General features: G+C 42.5%; 1 protein-coding gene across 13 annotated transcripts in view; it reads left to right on the top strand.

Moving 5' to 3' along the window:
- The first annotated feature begins 3,592 nt into the window (after positions 1–3,592).
- The window catches only part of RGS6 (regulator of G protein signaling 6), a 626,535-nt gene continuing 613,451 nt past the window's right edge, over positions 3,593–16,676 (top strand). For 4 of the 13 annotated variants that reach the window (XM_050798809.1, XM_050798805.1, XM_050798802.1 and 1 more), the window contains exon 1: positions 3,967–4,479. The gene's annotated coding sequence lies outside the window, so the exon portion shown is untranslated. Of the gene's footprint in view, positions 3,786–3,966; positions 4,480–4,518; positions 4,840–4,982; positions 5,296–16,676 lie in introns of those variants that run through there. The other 9 variants (XM_050798807.1, XM_050798804.1, XM_050798800.1 and 6 more) reach the window with 6 other exon arrangements.

Here is a 16,676-nt window from a genome sequence, read left to right as displayed (position 1 = left end):
AGAAAATGTGGGAGTTTGAGGAAAAGTATCATCAGCTGTCAAATGTCATGAATGTGCAGTCTTGGTCAATGGGCCATATGACCCAAAACTCATTATCCTCCGCAAAGCCACCACTATCAATATATGCACCAAATGCATCAACACAATAGTTTTCTACCTTGGCCTGTCAATGAAGTTATTGAAACTAAATTGCCAACTCATTTCCATTCTTCTGTTCAACTTATCACCTGTTTTGAGAGCTATACCACAATCAATTCTATTACACACTTTCCTGCAACTCCTCACTTGATAATGAAGTAATCAAAATAATCAGGGTTTTACCTATAAATATTATTTCACTTGATACTTTAGATGAATTTCAGGATCCTTGCATGCAGTGTGTCCTTAATAAGTAATTGCTGAATGGATGAACAAAATTTTGGGCCGAATCACATTATTGTATATATTCACAAAGTAATAGATCAATTCATATTTTTAGTACAGCCAGTCATGAGTTGATTCTTAAAATAAACCCATGGTGATCATTTTAGAAAAGGGAAGACAATTTTTTCAATTTGGTAAAAATAATTATACTTTAATGTATATTTTTAACCTTTCATTTTGAAATAATGTTATAATAAATTATAAAAGCTACAAAAATGATTCAAAGAGCTTCCTTACCATCTTCTGAGGGTAAGTTGCAGATGTGATACCCCTTTACCACTTCATATTTCAGTTTGTCCTTCCTAAAAACAAGAACACTCTACTACATACCTTGAGTACAACATCAGGAAAATAACAATGATCCAATTTAATCCATCGAATCCACAGAATCCACTGATTGTGCCACAAAAGTCATTTATAGGTTTTGGATCCCATTCAAGATCACGTGCTGCATTTAGTTGTCTCATCTCTTTAGCATCCTTCAATCTGGAACAATCTTTACTATCATAGTCTTGACATTTTTAAAGAATACAGGCCAGTTACTTGATTTTTCTTTCAATTTGCATTTGTCTGATGTTTTATCCTTATTTACGCATAAGAAGTGACACTACATTCTCAGCATATCATATCAGGATGCAGCACAAGGCTGATTTGTCCCATCATTGGTTTTCATTTATGTAAAAATTTACCAGCTGATTAAGATGATATCTCCCAAGTATTACAGCTGCATGTTAAGTAATAAGTATGCTGTACTTATTAATAATTAATGATGTATTAATGAACGTTTTTAGAGATATACTTTGAGACTATGTAAATATCCTGTTCCCCATCAAAATTTACCCACCAATTTTAGCATCTATTGATGATTCTGGCCTGAATCAATTATTAAGATGGTGGTTGCCAAATGGTGGTTTTCTGATTCTATCTTTTCTTCTTTTATTAGTTGCATTCTACTATAGAGTTCCCTTCAGTGTTTCTATCAGCATGGACTCATGGACTCTTATTTTACTCAAAGGGTTAAATTTGTCATTAACTATTTTACTCCTTAAATTATCCAAGATTTGGCCAACAGGAATCCCTTCAAGCTGACTTCGGTATTCTTTTGACCTGTCTCCATAATTCTTTAAGTACTTTTTCATTTCCTTGCACAACAAATTATTCTAGTTTCATCTACTATACCAAGGAACCATGGTTCCTTTTAGTGGAGGATGGTATTAAGAAACCAATGTCTGAGTGTTAGGTGTGTTCATTGCTACTGGGGTGCCGTTACTTTTAGGCCTTCTAAGGCGACAAACCTAGGAAATATATCACCATATACAGACACATATACACTTATATTTTTCTGTCTATAATCTTTTTGGATTCAAAATCATCTCCAATTTCAAGCCACATAACTAGATCTCTTGCCTTTCTATACTGGTAATTCCCTTCTCCAGCAGTGAGATGACCAGCTCCAATTTTCTTAATGTATCTACTTGTTGGCTCAATTCCCTAGCATGTAAACCAATCTCTTGGCCATGTCAGCAAAAAAGTGTGTCCTGTCTCTATTACATACACATATATAAAATACCCCCACATATATACACATATATATGAAATGGGATATTTTATGTATAAGAAACCACACTACATAGATATATCAGGAATCCCATATAATACACAAAATGTATCAATATGAAAATACATATTTAACTCCTATAAATATCTGATTTCACATATTTTTTTTTAAAGAGAAGTACACAGTAAGACTTTCTTCTGATGAGCGTGGAGCCTGCTGTTCATACTTCCACAGAATTATTCCTTTATGCTCTACTCAGCCCTCAAGGAGCTGCTAGCCTCAGAAATGCAGAGCTCCGGCTGGGTGTGGTGGCTCAAGTCTGTAATTCCAGCACTTTGGGTGGCCAAGGCAGGTGGATCACCTGAGGTCAGGAAGTCGAGACCAGCTTGGCCAACATGATGAAACCCCATCTCTATTAAAAACACACAAAAAATTAGCTGGCAGGCACCTGTAATCCCAGCTACTTGGGAGGCTGAGGCAGGAGAATCGCTTCAATCTGGGAGGCGGAGGTTGCCAAGATTGCACCACCACACTCCAGCCTGGGCAACAAGAGCAAAACTATGTCTCAAAAAAAAAAAAAAAAAAAAAAGGCAGAATTCTTCAAAGCGGAAGTTTCCCTAGTCACTACCTTTCGCTCCATGCACGGCCTATTCTTTAACTGTGGCAAACTGCCACAGCCAGGTCCACAACCGGCTTGAGCCAAGTATTGAGCCTGAGGAAGGAAATGCTTTATATTTCAGCTTTAATAACTAACTGGGACATCTGTTACAATTCTATTTTCCTCACTAGGCTGGGTATGGCATCTCTTGGTTGTAGGTTTCCCCCACACAGTTTCTGTGGCTCTTCTCGTGGACTAAGCCTACCATAACACACATGTCTGCTTGTGTATTATCCCATTCGACACTAAGGCTTCAGGGCACAGGCTGTTTCCTTTATTATCCATTTCTAATGTTAGAAGAGGGTCTAATACAGAGCAGGTGCTATTTGTCTATTGAAGGAAAGAATGAATACATCCATTAATCAATGTAGAATGGTGGGAAAAGATACAATTTGGGAAAGAGACTTTACTCTTTAACTTCTGGACCCATGTGAATGAGGAGTCCAGGTCATCTGTCCTTAAAGGCATTTAGGTATTTTATTTCAAGTATTTTCCCCCTTTTCTGGTGACACACTACAATTCAGGACTAAATCTCAAATTTATTCTTGATATTGATAGCATTGATATTGCACACAAATCCCATGGTTACCGTCCAGCACTAATGGTCGTGTCCTATTTCCACCTGCAGCTTCCTGAACCTAACTACACATCGCATTTCAAAACTCCCACGTTAAAAAAGGCAGCAGTTCAAGTTATTTTCTCATTTTCTGTCTTCAACTTTTTTCTTCTTCCCCCAAGAATATTTGAGAGTTAATTTTCTCGAAAGTTCTTCGTAGTGTTCCAGATAGGAATCATCCTATAATACTCCAAATGCAGCGTGTGGTGTGCATGTTGAATAAATAAAAATGACGAGATTAGGAACAATATCGCTGACGATCGCGGTGTCCCGTTTTAATTTAGAGGGCGCCAGCAACACGTCAGTGACGGAGATTCAGAAGCTGCCTCACCCCGGACCGGGAATCCCTAAGAGAATCTTGACGCCGCTGAAGTTTCCGGACGGGGCCAGTTTGGAATTGACTAAAGGAGTCTCCGCCCGGTCGAGCCAGTCTCTCGGTTTTCTCCACGGCTTCTCGAGGATGAGGAATTTCTAGGTTTTCTCCTCCTCCGGCAAATCACGGTCTGCGCCTTCCGCGGCTCTGGGAACAGGTGAGCCGGGCGGCGGCGCCCTCGGGACGCGCTCAGGTGCCGGTCCCCGCCCGCCGGCCCCTCCCTGCAGCACGCGGTCCGGGTCCAGGTGCCGGCGCCCAGGTGCGCGGGGCACTGGGCTGCAGCTCCGCTCGGCATCCGACAGCGGGCGCCGCTGCAGCAGCTCGCGGGCCGCGGAGCTGAACGGCTTCGCGAGTTGGGGCAGCTCCTAGCGCTCGGCCCTGCTCGGCGGCGAGAGCTCCGCCCGGGCGCCGCGTTCCTACAGCCGCCGGAGCCGCCGGGCGCCGAGGGGACGGACCGACCTCCGCACACCCTTGCCGGCCCGGGCGGGCAGAGGCGGGCGAGCGGCGAACGCCCGGGAGCGCGGAGAGCCAGGCCAGCCCGGTGCGCGCCGGAGACACCCTGTGCGCCCCGCGTCCTGGCACCATGAGACGCGCCGTGCGTCCTCGCGGGCCCGGGGCTTCGCTTTCCTCTCGCTGAGCCCCTGCGCTCGCCACCACGGAAACTCGGAAAGAGGAGGCGAGGCTGTGGGGAGCGGCGCGGAGACGGACTAGACTTCCCCTCCGCCCCCAAGAGGCTGCCGGTCCCCGGTTTCCTGGGCTTCTCCAGCTTTATCATGAACCTGGCGCAAGGTTGGCTTTAGGAGAAATTCAGGAGCCGGAGGGAGAGTCAAGGCAATTCTTTGGTTGCTAAGGTAATTGTAGTTGTGACAAAAAATGGGCAAGAAACAAATGGGGGAAAACATGGTTTAAAACAGTATCCTCCCTCCCCACCCCATTAATATGTGTTGATTTCATTTCCTGGGTGTGGGTGCTTGTCCATTTCAGATGCGTGACAGGTGCCCGTGTGTGTGTGTCTGCAGTTTGGGACTGTGGAAGCACGAGCTTACATAAGTGGTTAGGCAAGCTGGCGTGTGGACTTGTGTGGGATGGGTGCAGGTCTGCATATAAATCATGTTCCTGGGTTTCTGCGTGTGAAGCGCACACCGACGGGGACGAGAGCGCAGAGGATGGCGCTTTTAGATACTTCCAGTCTTCCGATGTTGTGATCGCAGGTAGGGCAGCTTTGCCTCTAAATCAGGCATTCATTAACTTTTTCTCTGAGCAAGCTCGCCCATTTGTGGTTTGGAAGAAAAGAAAGCGAGTCTCTGCGGTGAGGTGTGGAGGGCAGGGGCGGGTGGGGAGGTTTGTTGTTTGGGAACTGCGCTAGCAAAGGACGCCGTGGCTATTTGCTTGGAGAGGATGACAACTGAACTGGTTGCGTGAGGAGTGAAGAGACTGTGTTTACAGTCACCGGCAGGCTGCGTAAAAAAGTGGCCCAGTGAGACAGGGAAAGTGACCCAGAAAATTTAATTTTGTTCAGAATGAAAGCTGCTGTATTTATTTTTTTTTTCTTCTTAATTTGACGGAGTAGTATTTTCCTTCTCTGTCGTTGAGACCAGTGGCATTTCTATGTTACAAACTGAAGATATTTGGGGTCTCGTCGGCTCGGAATTATCAATGCTTGGGAGGTGAGTTCTGATCAATACCTTTAACCAAAGAAAAACTGCAAAAATAATCGAGATTAGGTAAAACCTACCACTGGACCCTTTTCTCTCCAGAGAAAGTGAGAGATGGAAGAACTGGGCTTGTAAGTATCAAAATGGAGTTAGAGAATGAGCTACAAGTTTGTGTGTGTATGGTCTGTCAAAAAGTGTAAGACTGAAAGGGAACTGTTAGGTTTAATGTGTTGACAACACGGCTCTTATAGATCAATTTTCATAGGCAAATAGGTAATTACATGGAGTGGGAACTGGGACGTTGGTGGGAAACTTTCTGTAAGATGAATATTCTTTATTAATTTATTACTTTTTCAATGGGTGGGACTACTCTGTGAAGGAAAGTAGAGGGCTGAGGGACATTTGGTGAGACTCTTGAGAGAGAAATCTTTGTAAGCCAAATCTTGCATGCTAAATTAGAGAAAGCCAAGATGATAGATTCTGAGTTTTTTGATCCTGTACCATTGTTAAGCTAAATTGTCCTGTAAATATGATCTCAGGCACCATAAACTATGTATATGTAGAGAGAATCTATTCCCAATAACTCGGCCTTTTCTGAAAGAGTCTGTGAGTTCTAGAAAAGTCAACTGTTGGGAGGTATTGTGATGAAGGAGAGAAGTCACCGGTGTTTCCTTTTATATATTTATTCTGGCAGATCTTTACTTATGATTTTCTTTAAGGAATTTCAGTTCACATTCAGTGAATTTATATTGCTGAGAGTTTCAGTAAAACAAGACTAGATTTTCTTTGAAGCAATAAATTCATCTTATCAAGTGAAACATTACGACAATGCTTTTGTGGCAGAAATGTTTATTTAAATGAGTCCATTTTAATTATTTATTTATTTTGGATTTGCAGAATAAGATCTCCAACATAGATGTTTTTGAAGTGAATAGACCTTTCTTGAGAAAGAAAAATAAATTTAAGGTTATTGTGGACAATGAAATTTGCCAGTAATTTTGGATGTCTCATTGTCTACAGGGACATCATTTTATGTGAAAGTAGGATCATTCCATTTCTTATGTCTTTCATCTTCTCCCATGCATTTTATCCCCAACTCCTAAGACTTTGCCAGGAATTGCTGAACATTCTGTTTTGTGCCAGGGGTTAAATATCAGGGGGACGGGAATAAGGAGCTGTGTGTCACATAAACGTTTTTCAAAAGGATGCTCTCAGAGATCTCAATACTGGGATTAATTTTTCCTTTAGCTTCGCAGTTAGCTTAATTCATAGTGTTCTGAACCTAGGAATGCATTTAACCTCTTCATTTTCAGTACCAGCTGGAAGGAATATATTTACCAAATTTCATCTTCATTGTAACATATGGCATGATATAAATAATTACTATACACACACTATCCTGCTGTATGGAAAGAACTAGAATTACAAAATAAACTTTCGTGTTGAGTGATATGGATATAATATTTCAAAAAACAATTTTAACTTTTCCCCTGATTCCAAAAGTAATATTTAGCTATTGAAAACAATTCAGGAAAATACAAAGAAAAAAATAAAGGTTATCCATAATCTGCTATGAAGGGGGAGCCACTATTAACATATCTTTAACTGTATATTCTTCCAAATATTATTCTAGTCATTTATTTCTACCCAGCACCCCTCCCCCACAAATTTTTATAAAATGTAACTTGTAAATATAACTTGGAAATGTATTAAAGGCTTGGGACTGCTTGTTTACAGAATGATTTTGATCAGATGTTAGTTTTTCCTGGTGGTCCTTATTTTCAAAGAGAGTAGGTTCTTTCTTTTTCTGCTCTTCGAAAACCGGTGTTTGCACTTTGGGCTGGTAATGCTTGGGACTTCCTATCAGATTTAGGGATTAAAGCATCAGAAAAGAAGTAGAAAGGTCATTGGCCATTGTGGACGGGAGACCTGAGTTCTGGTTGCAGTTACTCCACCAACTTCTCCTGTGACCTCTGGGCCTCTGTTTCCCTGAAGGGCAAAAGGTACTTTTAGATTTAACTCAATAAGCTAATGACGTATTTGTTGCTTTGACATGAGAATGATACTTGAAGAGGGCTTGTTCAAACACAGAAACACCTGGGGGTCATCCCCAGAGTCTCTGATTCTTTCTGTCTGGAGTGGGGCCCGAGAATGTACATATCTGACAAGTCCCTGGATGATGCTGACTCTGTTGGTTGGTGACAGTGAAAACTAGAGGGTAATGTATTAGGGCTGTCTTAGAGGGACAGAACTAATAGTGTGTGTATATATATGTACATATGTATGACATATATACATATATATACATATATGCTATATATGAGATATAGCTCATATATATGCTATATATGAGATATATATGAGATATATGGCATATATATGTATATATCTCATATATATCTATAAAGGGGAGTTTATTAAGTATTAACTTACATGGTCACAAGGTCCCACAATAGGCTGTCTGTAAACTGAGGAGCAAGGAGAGCCAGTCCAAGTCCCAAAACTGAAGAAATTGGAGTCGGATGTTTGAGGGCAGGAAGCATTCAGCATGGGAGAAAGATGTAGGCTGGGAGGCTAGGCTCGGCCCTCCTTTTTGTGTTTTTCTGCCTGCTTTATATTCGCCAGAAGCTGATTAGATTACGCCCACCAGATTAAGGGTGGATCTGCCTTCCGCAGCCCACTGACTCAAATGTTTAATCTCTTTTGGGCAATGCTCACACAGACACACCCAGGATCAATACTCTGTATCCCTCAATGCAATCAAGATAACACTCAGTATTAACCATCAAAAAGCCTACCCCTTGTCAACTTGAACCCATATACATCTCCTGAGATCATACATAATCTTCAAATAAAGACAATAGTGAGGTCATAATTGTGCATAACAAAATACAACTATCCTTCGTACAACCAGAAATGCACCAATCCCCAACACAAATACTATTGCATAAAGTTAACAATACTTAAGGCTGATATGAAGTCAATAAATCTTATGTCACATGATAAAGGAAAAGGAAATAAAATGAAGATATTTTCTTAGCACAAGTGTATACGTACACAAACATGTTTTTAACAAAAGAAGGAGGAAATACTCATGACAATTACAGTCTCTGTTTCTGCAACTGGTCACATGGTCGTAGCTGGTATTGATGACTACCTTCTACCCATTCAGTATTCCTTTTGCCTACAGCAAGCACCTCAGCAGATCGTGATTTTTTTCCCTAGTGGAGTGACCCAAACCTTCATTCCTGAAGGGTCTGGACCATTTGTAGTCCTGCCTGGATTGGGCTGTTGTAGTTTCCCGTTGACCTTAATCACAGGGCATGGTAATGCTGAGAGATGCCGTAATGGGTCTCCTGTGTTCCATATGTAGTCTTCCTTACCTCTGCTGTGGAGTAGTAGACTGATTTCATCTTGATAGTCTGGGTCAATCACCCTAGCCAACACTGTAACTCCCTTCTTAGCCTGTTGACTTAAAGGTAAGAGGATCCCAAACTGTCCAGGTGGCAATCTTAACTTCCAGTTTAATGAAATCATTGTTGTGTTTCCTGGTGACAGCATTCCTCCCTCTGGAACTAAGACCTCTAGGCCAGCAGAATGTAATGTCGAGGGAACAGGAAGCAAAAATTTTGCTAATTCAGTAGGGGTGATGGTGAGTGGTGCCTCTTCCACTTCCGCCCCTTCATTCTTGGACCTGTGAATCCTGGCTATAGAAGAAACAGTACCATATATTGGATGCTGATTCAGAGCATACATGGCCCTCTGGAGAAATTTGCCCCAGTCCTGCAAAGTATTGTCACCTAGCTGGCATTGTAATTGTGACTTCAAAAGGCCATTCCACCATTCTGTCAATCCAACTGCTTCAGGAAGATGGGAAACATGGTAAGACCAGTAAATTCCGTGAGCATGAGCCCACTGCCTCACTTCTTTAGCCATGAAGTGAGTGCCTTGGTCAGAGGCAATGCTGCATGGAATACCATGATGGTGGATAAGGCATTCCATGAGTCCACAGATGGTTGTCTTGGCAGAAGCATTGCATGCAGGATAGGCAAACCCATATCTGGAGTAAATGTCTGTTCCAGTGAGGACAAACCTCTGCCCTTTCCATGATGGAAGAGGTCCAATATAATCAACCTGCCACCAGGTAGCTGGCTGATCACCCTGAGGAATAGTGCCATATTGGGGGCTCAGTGCTGGTCTCTGCTGCTGGCAGTTTGGGCCCTCAGCAGTGATAGCCAGGTCAGCCTTGGTGAGTGGAAGTCCATGTTGCTGAGCCCGTGCGTAACCTCCATCCCTGCCACCATGGCCACTTTGTTCATGGGACTATTGGGTGATGACAGGGGTGGCTGGGGAAAGACGCTGAGTGAGTCCACAGAACAGATCATCCTATTCATCTGATTATTAAACTCCTCCTCCGCTGAGGTCACCCGTTGGTGAGCACATACATGGGATACAAATAGCTTCACCGTTTTTGACCACTCAGAAAAGTCCATCCACATACCTCTTTCCGAAATTTCTTTGTCAGCAATTTTCCAATCATGCTTCTTCCAAGTCCCTGACCATCTAGCCAAGCCATTGACTACAGCCCATGAATTGGTATATAATCACATATTGGGCCATTTCTCCTTCCATGCAAAGTGCACAACCAGCTGCACTGCTCGAAGTTCTGCCCACTGGGAAGATTTCCCTTCACCTCTGTCCTTCAGGGATGTCCTAGAAAGGGGCTGTAGTGCTACAGCTGTCCACTTTCTGGTGGTGCCTGCATACCATGCGGAACCATCTGTGAATAGGCCCTAGTCTTCTCCTCCTCTGTCAACTGATCATAGGGAACTCCCCATTAGGCCATGGGTGCAGGCTGGGGGAGAGAAGGCAGGGTGGCAGGAGTGGAGACCATGGGCATTTGAGCCACTTCCTTGTGTAACTTACTTGTGCCTTCAGTACCTGCTTGAGCCAGATCAAGTATATACCACTTCTGTTTCATGATGGAATGCTGCTGTGCACAACCCACCAATGGCTAGATTGGTCAGAAAGCACCCAGTTCATAATAGGAAGTTCAGGTTGCGTGGTGACTTGATGACCCACAGTTAAACGTTCCTTTTCCACCAAAGCCCAGTAACAGACCAAGAGCTGTATCTCAAAAGGAGAGTAGTTATCTGCAGAAGATGGCAGGGTCTTGCTACAAAGTCCTAGAGGGCTCCACTGTGATTCACCTATGGGGGCCTGCCAAAGGCTCCAGACAGCATCCCTATCTGCCACTGACATCTCAACCACCACTGGATCTGCTGGGTCATATAGCCCAAGTGGGAGAGCAGCTTGCACGGCAGCCTGGACCTGTTGCAGAGCCTTCTCCTGTTCTGGACCCCACTCAAAACTGGCAGCTTTTTGAGTCACTCAATAAATGGACCAGAGTAACACACCCAAATAAGGAATGTGGTGCCTCCAAAATCCAAATAGGCCCACTAAGCATTGTGCCTCTTTCTTGGTTGTAGGAGGGGCCAAATGCAGCAACTTATCCTTCACCTCAGAAGGAATATCTCAACAGGGCCCACACCACTGGACCCCTAGAAATTTTACTGGGGTAAGAGGTCCCTGAATTTTAGTTGGATTTATTTCTTAACCTCTGGCTTGCACATGTCCCACCAATAAGTCTAGTGTGTTTGCTACTTCTTGTTCTCTGAATCCAATCAGCATTACATCAGTGTAATGGACCAGAGTGATATCTTGCAGAAGTGAAAAGCGATCAAGATCTCTCTGAATAAGATTATGACACAAAGCCAGAGAGTTGATATACCCCTGAGATAGGACAGTAAAGGTATATTGCTGGCCTTGCCAGCTGAAGGCAAATTGCTTCCAGTGGGCCTTATGGACAGGAATGGAGAAAAAGGCATTTGCCAAGTCCATGGCTATATACCAAGTACCAGGAGATGTGTTAATTTGCTCAAGCAATGAAACCACATCTGGTACAGTAGCTGCAATTGGAGTCACCACTTGGTTAAGCTTACGATAATCCACTGCCATTCTCCAAGATCCATCTGTCTCTGCACAGGCCAAATGGGAGAGTTAAATGGGAACGTGGTGGGAATCACCATCCCTGCGTCTTTCAAGTCCTTGATGGTGGCACTAATCTCTGCAGTCCCTCTAGGCATGTGATATTGTTTTTGATTTACTGTTTTTCTAGGTAGAGGCATCTCTAATGGCTTCTATTTGGGCTTTTCCTCCATAATAGTCCTCACCCTACTAGTCAGAGAGCCAATGTGGGGGTTCTGCCAGCTGCTAAGTGTGCCTATGCCAATTATGCTTTCTGGCACTGGGTCAATGACCACAGGTTAAGTCCAGGGACCTACTATAAGTTGGACCTGAGCTAAAACTCCATTAATTATCTGACCTCCATAACCCCCTAGCTTAACTGGAGGACCACAATGATGTTTTGGGTTTCCTGGAATCAATGTAAGCTCAGAGCCAGTGTCCAGTAGTCCCTGAAATGTCTGATCATTTTCCTTTCCCCAGTGCACAGTTACCCTGGTAAAAGGCCAGAGGTCTCCTTGGGGAAGGATGAGACAAAGATCCACTTCATAAATTTTCGGTAATGTAGTGGGGTCCTTCCTCAAGGGGACCCAGCCATCCCTTTATCCAAAGGGTTCTGGGTCTATAAACTGGCTCAAGTCTGGAAATTGATTGAGGAGCCATGATTCTCTGTTTTTATAATTCAAATTAGTCTTTTGCCCACTCAACCTAGAAGTTTTCTGTTTGTATAATTGAAGTAGGGATGCAGTAGGCTTCCTATCAATTTCACTTCTAGGAACACCACGATTAGCCAATGCCAGAGCTCTACATGAGTCAGACTATTCTGATTGGCACTTTGCCTCTGCTGTCCATTATGGTAGCTATGCTCACCTTGCCTTTGATGGTTGAGTGCTGCCACTTGGCCCCTGCCACCTGGCCCCTGCCACCTCTGGATCCAATTATTCCAATTATATTTAAATTTTGTAGTTGAGTGACTGTGGTTCCCACCATTAGATCTGACATACAGAGAAGAACAATTACAGGGCTCTTCAAAGATGCAGATGCTGCCCTCCCAAGTCTATTTTGCAAGGCAGTCAAGAGTATGTCTTCTGGACCCTCCCAGCTGGGATGAGTAGGTCTAAAGGGACTAATCCACTCCACCACCCCAATCTCCCTAAGCCTTTGGATTTCTTCCTCTACATTAAGCCAAGGGAGATCAGGCATTTCCAGCTCACTCACAGTGGGCTGCCTTTAAGAGCTTGTGTCTGTTTTTCCAAAATTTTGGCTCATTCTCTACAGGAGATAAGACTCTCACTTAGGGTAATCTTAGCAGATTTGAAGCTCAGTATCTGCTTCTGAAGCCGGAAGACAGAAACCATGAGTTAATCATTTTCTTTAATCACTTTGTCCATTGAACTTAGGAGCAACCAACCAGCTTCATTGTGTTCCTTGGTTCTCCACATATGGTCAAATGTACTATGTACAGAGTCACTAAACTCCTTGCCTCTCACGAGCAGTGAGTCAGGAGTGTCAAATGCATTTATTTTGCATAACTCTCTAAACAATTTCTGCCAAGGACTATCAGTATTTTCTATATCATTAGAAGTAGAGTCCTTAGCATTTTTGGGTCTAATCATATTAAGCAGCCAACTCCAGAAACCCCAAAACCAACGAAAGAACTCCATTCTTAATATTCTGTTCCTCTAGAACCACTCCTGGTACCAAAATCTGTATTAGGGTTCTCTTAGAGGGATATAACTAATAAGACATATATATCTTAGGGAGTTTATTAAGTATTAACTTACACAATCACAAGGTCCCACAATAGGCTGTCTGTAAGCTGAGGAGCAAGGAGAGCCAGTCCAGGTCCCAAAACTGCAGAACTTGGAGTCAGATGTTTGAGGGCAAGAAGGATCCAGCATGGGAGAAAGATGTAGGCTGGGAGGCTTGTCTCCTCTCTCCTTTTCATGTTTATCTGCCTGCTTTATATTTGCCGGAAGCTAATTAGATTGTGCCCACCAGATTGAGGGTGGATCTGCCTTCCCCAGCCCACTGACTCACATATTTAATCTCTTTTGGGCAACACCCACACAGACACACCCAGGATCAATACTCTGTATCCCTCAATGCAATCAAGTTAACACTCAGTCACACATCACAGTAAGCTCCTTACAGGCCAAAAAGACTGTTTGACTTTTCTTTGCATCCATCCATCCAGTGCCCCAAAATATACCTGCCAATAGGTGTTCAGTAAGCATTGGCTGAATCAATATTACTTTTCTCTTATGGGGGAGTATGTTTCTGGAGTAGTCAAGACAAAAGAATAATCGTCCAGAATTTGGAAACATTAAGCCTGTAATAAGAGTTATAATCATTCATGGACCACACTACTTCAAACTGCAAAAAATGCAAAAATGCTTATAAGTAGGCAGTTAAAATGAACATTAAACCTAATGAGTTACATTAAATAACAACTGGGAATACCTGCTTGAGATGTTCCAAACCACAAAGCCTACCAAATACTTCACCGTTGCCTCTCTGAGGCCTGGAAGAGGCCATTTACTTTCTACCACATACACATATTTCAAAAAATGGGAGGTTCACTGTTAATTACCCCAATTACCAAGGCAACAGATAAAGCAAGCAATCTCCCCACTCCTCTCCTCATCCCCCATCCCTCCCACTAAGAAAAAAGGCAGAGCAATGCCCATTAGAGCCCTACCACCACTCTGTAAGATAGGGCTCAATTTCATGAATGAAGAAATTTAAAACTTTAGAGAAATAAATTAACCTGCATAAATCCACAAAGTGAAGTAGCATCAGAAGTAAGATGCAGGCCTCCTGATTCCAAAGGGCGGTGTTCTTCACCACTTCCCTCTGGTGACATTGAATGTGTATATTTGATAGCTAGGAGATTCTAACTGGCTGAAATACCCCAGTTAGAACTTTTGATTATCCTTATGTGGTTACCTTTTTTTATAGAAAATTTGTCTTTTCCTTCTACTTAGGTGTTAGTAACATAGGGTGGTACAAAGAACCACCGTTTTTATGTGTGGTAACTTCAAAAAAAGTATAAATATTTGGATATGAACAAAATAGATCCTTGTTCATTAATAGCTCAGGCTATGCAAATGAATTGTCTTAAAGGCTAGCTGTCTTGGCATTTGACAGTAATTTGATTAGATTATCAAAGAGAAAGCCACCTTTAGATCTGTCCATGGTAGAGTTCACTCATTCACTAGTATCTGCTTGACCCAAGAGCCTATTTTCTTGCACACATGGAAGCATGCATTCTACAAAGCCAGCTGAGGTGAGGTCCCCTGCATGGATGGGAACTGGTTGTGGCACTCTCTTGGAAATACCCCAGGCACCTGTGTTGCTCTCATGAAGACCTGGCTAGCCTGGAGCCCGGACAGAGAACTGCTATTATTTGCTCTTAAAGGAGCACAACAGGCATTTAAAAATCCTGTTAATTGTGTTTCTGAACGTTAGTTTTCTCATCTGTGAAAGAATAATTTAAAAAATACCCTTTGAGTATGTGTGACCACGAGGAGAATGCAGGACCCTGTATGAAGTACGGGGCATAGAAAGCACAGACACTTAAGAAGATGGGACTGTCACAACACAGTTCCTGTTTTCTAATAATTTTTAGAGTGAGTCTGTTGAGAAATCAGTATTTCAGGATAATGGTTCCTTTTTATTTTCTGTTCCTGAGGACTTGCTGTGTTAGTCCAGCATTTGAGGGGCTCCCAAGTCTCTGAGAATTCTGCTCCAGAGTTCTCACATTGAGATTTGAGGAGGCTTGTAGAAAGCAAGTGGCCCAGACATCTGAGTGGGAGAAGGCAGCATGGGCAAGATATCTGTGGTAGCCAAAGATGCCTCTGTTTCCTGGAGGGGAAAGGCCATTAATCACCAGCAGGAAGAGAAGTGAAAAAGGAGACTGCTGCTGCATTGATAGGGCTTATGACAGATACATAGAGCAAGCCCATGTTTTATTTTTTTCTCTGCATCCTTGGGGTTTCTCACAGTGCTTGGCACATAGTAGGAGTTTGGTAAATGTTTGCTGAGTTATTGAGTTGCAGAGTGACAGCTGTGGGTAGGGGAGGAAGGATGGGCTAGTATTGGTAGGAATTCATGGACTAATGTGGGTATATGGATTGGTATGAGTGTGGATGCAAGCTACACATGGTTATAGCCCTCATTCTTATTGCTTGCTTGATTTTACCTGGCAAGATCTACTTCATATTCATGATATAGTGAGACTGTCATCCTAGTTTCTAGTTCTACATTAATGTTTGTCCATTCCATGGGGCTTTGGTCTGTTTGGCTTTTTTTTGGTTTTATAATTTATGTTTATAATTTTATCTCCACCTCCAGCACAAGACCAATACACATAGTAAATGCTTGATAAAAAATGGTTGCCTAAACGAAAACTTGCTCAGCCTACAAAATTATGGGTCTGTCGTATGGTTGTGGGCTGATCTTACAAAATAACCATCAGCATTGTTAAGCTTTTTGCAAATCAAAGTCCTTTAAGAGGTGTTAGGTGGTATTATGCTTGTTTTATAGATGGGGAACCGAGTGGAAACGAGGTTCAGTTACTTGCCCTAAGTCATTGAGGAACCAAGATTTAAACTCAGATCTTTTCTGACCCCATAGTCCTTGTGCTCTTTTATATAGCACAAGCTGGGGAATAAACACAGACCCTTACCTTGAGATCATTTCACTTGTATTGGGGAGATGATAGGAATAAATAGAAAATTGGCAATAACAGATGTTAAAAGATAGTTTAGGAAAAAATGCAGGGGATTTTGTAAGTCAGATTTGGTAGCAAACAGATGATGAAGACAGTAAGTACATTATAGTTTAGTTCAGAGACAGCATTTTATCAGATCTAGAAGAGACAGGCTTTGGGAAACAAATAAATTTTATAGGTGCAAAAAGGGATAATGGCAAAGTTTTCAGATGAAAGGTCTTGATAATACAGTCATGTTTCACTTAATGACCAGGATACATTCGGAGAGATGTATCATTAGGTGATTTTGTTGTTGTGTGAACACCCTAGAATGTACTTACACAACCTGGATGGCATAGCCTACTATACACCTAGGCCGTATGTTGTAGTGCTCCTAGGCTAAAACCTGTGCAGCATGTTACTGTACTGAATACTGTAGGCAATTGTAGCACAGTGGTATTTTGTACTTAATTATATCTAAACATGGGAAAGATACAACAATATGGTGTTATAATCTCATGGGACCCCCTTCATATATGTGGTCCATCACTGACTCGTGGTGCATGACTGTAACTGGCTATTAAAACAATTGTTTGATTTCAGAGTAAGGGCTAATATGAACTCTTCATAGTTAAAGACATCTCAGACCACCCTA

This window comes from Macaca thibetana, chromosome 7 (assembly GCF_024542745.1).
Source record: "Macaca thibetana thibetana isolate TM-01 chromosome 7, ASM2454274v1, whole genome shotgun sequence".
NCBI classification, from domain to species: Eukaryota; Metazoa; Chordata; class Mammalia; order Primates; family Cercopithecidae; genus Macaca; species Macaca thibetana.
This window is presented reverse-complemented; position numbering and strand designations above follow the sequence as displayed.